Below are 3,561 nucleotides of genomic sequence, written 5' to 3' on the forward strand. Positions count from 1 at the left end.
CGCACACCTCAGACACAGCCCGCAAGGCACCCCAAACCACACAAGGCCCTGCTGCCTGCCCAGCTCCAGGCTGTGCAGGCCCAAACTGGGCATCCTTTGCCTGAGCCCAGCACGCTCCTTCCCAGCTCAGCCAGGCCCAGCCGTGCTCCTGCCTGGGCTCCATGAAAATCAGCACCTCAGCCCAGCCCCAGCCTCTGCCCACAACACACGGTCTCCCCTCTGCCCACACCACCACCATGGCAGAACATTCCCAGAAGAGCAAGGGGCAGGAAGAAGGGCTGGAAAGCTCAATGCAGTTCCAGACAGGGAGGAGGAGAAAGGGGCTTGCAACTCACCTGGTTGCCAAGGAGAAGGAGGTGACAGAAGTGGTTGACAGAGCCACAAGTTAGGCTGCCTTTTATCCTGGCCCCAAAGTGCCTCAGGGCCCACAGCTCATACTGCTTGAGTGACGATATTCCTGCATGATCCCAAATGAACGGAAACATCTCTGGGAATGGTATGGCATGAGTTGGTTTTTCCCTCTACGAATGACTTTGCATTTCCTGTCTTACATCATATCCATTCCCTCAAAAACACTTCTTCTTAATGCTGGTATGGGAGATTCCAGGTCTCCTGGGGACAAGGATGTGTCAGTGTGGGCAGAAGAAATGAACTAAATGCAGAAGGGATCCAACGGATATCAAGTGATGTTAGCCTGGGGCACTGTGGTGGACATTTATAATGCTGCCAGATTCTTGTAAATCCTCCTGACTGCATTGTCCTCATCTGCTCCACGACCTTCCAGTCATTTGCCCAGCACCAAATGGCCCCACTATATGCTTTGTCTTTTTAATGATCCTTCTTTGCCTTCCTCCTTTAGCCTGCACGCACCTTGAGCCTGGTGTAGCTCTGCTGCCTGAGCATGTGTCCTGCTTTGTGTGCTCTGGAGCAGCTCTGGACCAGAGCTCCCCAGCATCTCCTCAGTGCCATGCCTTGCTATGACCTGTGGCCCGTGTGCTCAGCCATGAGCAGTGATGTGTGTGGCAGTGTGGCTGTGCCCCAGTGTGTGCGAGTATCTGCACATGCCTGTGCTTGTGCCCTGGTGGGAAGAGCCCCTGAGAGCCTCTGGCCTGGCTGGGGATGGCTGTGCTCAGGGCAGAGCACTTGTGTGCAGCCGCCCTGGCCGTGTGCCTGTGCACGTGTGCCGGGCTCTGTGCGTCTGCCTTCATCTCTGTGCGCACCTGGGCAGGCTGGCAATGTGTCAGTGCCCCTGGCTCTGTGGGCACAGCTGTAGAAATGTTGGACAGTCTTTCCTGCTCAATGATTTGATAGAAATCCATGTTCTCAGGGTGCCCCATGTAGGTTCTGGAGTTTTACTTGGGACACTGGGCCTCCCTGGCTGCTCAGACCACTTCTCCTCCTGTTGGTTATGAAAACCCTGGTCATGGTTTCACATGGAGAATGAAATTATCTCTGTCCAGACCAGAGAAGTGAAGCCATGACACACTCTGCTTTTCCTTCTTCAGAAAGGCATTGGATTATTTTTTCTAAAGATGCATCTTCATGGCATTCTTCTAGGTGAGCCAGCACTGTCTGTGGAATGTGTTTTGAGCACCAAGAGAATGGGTACAAAACAAAATCAGCTGCATGTTTTCTCACCCTCTGCTTTCACCAGCTTTTCCTCTGAGCTCACAGGAAGTGTTTCCAGAGAAGGAAGGAAAACTTAGAGGCATGAGTTTGGATGCAAAAACAATTTTATTGAGTTTAAGAAGAAGATGCGGAGGCTCACAGAGGGCACAAACTGCAGCCACTACAATGCCAGAGGGATGTCTGTCTGCTTGGCCTGCACAGGTAAGAACAGGTCCCACAGGGCTGGCATTGCGTGGGAGTGAAGAAACAGAGGGAAGGGAAAGAATAGATAGTACAATAAAGCAACAAAAACCAAACAGCCTAAATATACAACGTTCCAAAGATCCGTCTTCATTTCAGTACCATGTGCTGAGGTATTTCACTCCAGACCCCAATGTTCCCAAGGGCACTGCCAGCAGATTTAGCAGGGACGGCATCTGCTGCCACCATAGCAGCTGGTGATGCAGGAGAGGTCAAAGCCCCCGGAGCTGATGGGCACTCCACCACAGCTGAGGATGTTGCCAATGGCAGCAGAGGTGGAGGATCCCACGGCAGTGTTCTGTGGGAAGGAGCTGAGGATGGGGCCAGGCAGGGTCACCAGCACAACAGGCGGCTCAATGGCCACGTGGGAGCTCTGGCACTGCCTGACACAGCACTCATTGCAGCTGTTGGCCAGCGGGCAGGGGCCACAGGGCTGGCAGCAAGGGTTGCAGGACATGGCTCGGGGTCACAGGAGCACCTAGGATAGAAGGAAGGTACAAGCAGAAAGTGAGGACACATGAGGAGCAGCACTGCACCCAAACACCCTGCAGCCCAGGCACCTGCTGGCCCACATTGCACTGCCCAGCTCAAAGCCCAGGAGCCACCTGAGCCATGTCCCAGCCTCTCTCTGTCTGCACAAGACCTTCTCTCCCCTGCACTCTCCCAGCACAAGCAGCTCCCAGCCCTGGGCTGTGACAGCCCCTGTCAGCTGAGACCTACAGCCAGGAAAGAGCTGGTCTTGAAGCAGCAGCAGCAGCAGCAGGAGGAGAAGAGGTTTCCCACTCACCTGATTCCTGAGGAGGAGGAGGTGAGAGAAGTGGATGAGAGCACAGAGACTTGGGCTGCCTTTTATAGCAGTCCTGCACTGCCTCAGGCCCAGAGGCATCTTAGTGGAAGTCATAATTTTGTGACCAGCTCATGTCAAATGTGCACCATGCCAGCTAATGGTAGGGGCTGTGTCCTGGTTTCCTACTTTGCTGCTGTTTCATTTATGGTTTCTGTGTTTGAAAACCTTTTAGTTTTAGGGCCAGGATGAGAGCCTCAAGAATTTCCAGGACATAAACACGTCAGAGGAGGCAGAATGCTGGGATCATGGTCTGGTGGCATTCCATGCAGGCACGTGATACGTCTTGATTCCTCCCTACTGGGTCAGCATTAGGTCAACAGTCCATGTCCATTTCTCCACTTCCTTCCTTCTCTTCCCCTCTCTTGCGTTTTGCTTCTCTCCACCAGACACAGCAAGGACACTTCTCTCAGAAAATTGCTGCCCTACCTCTCTAGGGCTTCAGCCACACGCTGGACTTTCTCACAACATGTTCTTACTGACAATCCTTGGTTGTTATTACGAGCTGTGCTTGGTTGACCTTGGTTGGATGGCCTGCACTATCCAGCCACTCCATCACTTCCATTCTGAGGTGAAACGGAAGAGAATATAGGAAAAAAACTACTAGAATTTTAAGATAATACTGTTTGCAAATACATAACCAAAATATTATGCACACAGTTGTAAATGGGAAGAAACAAAAGAAAAATGCCACTTATTTTATTTTTTTTTTCATCCAACCAGAAATTTCTACCTGGCCAAATCCCAGGAAGCAGGGCTTGAGCAAATGTAGTGGTGTTCCTTGAGGATAAACATTGCAAATTACAAATGCCTAGACTAGTTTCTCCTTTGCTTAGCTGTTGTGTTTA

The 3,561-nt window shown here is 51.8% G+C and overlaps 1 pseudogene; it reads right to left on the reverse strand.

Annotated features, from left to right (window-relative positions):
• Positions 1 to 2,028: 2,028 nt before the first annotated feature.
• Positions 2,029 to 3,316, reverse strand: LOC130266546 (feather keratin Cos1-2-like; annotated as a pseudogene).
• Positions 3,317 to 3,561: the final 245 nt, after the last annotated feature.

The sequence above is a fragment of the Oenanthe melanoleuca genome, unplaced genomic scaffold (genome assembly GCF_029582105.1).
Source record: "Oenanthe melanoleuca isolate GR-GAL-2019-014 unplaced genomic scaffold, OMel1.0 S081, whole genome shotgun sequence".
Lineage (NCBI taxonomy): Eukaryota > Metazoa > Chordata > Aves > Passeriformes > Muscicapidae > Oenanthe > Oenanthe melanoleuca.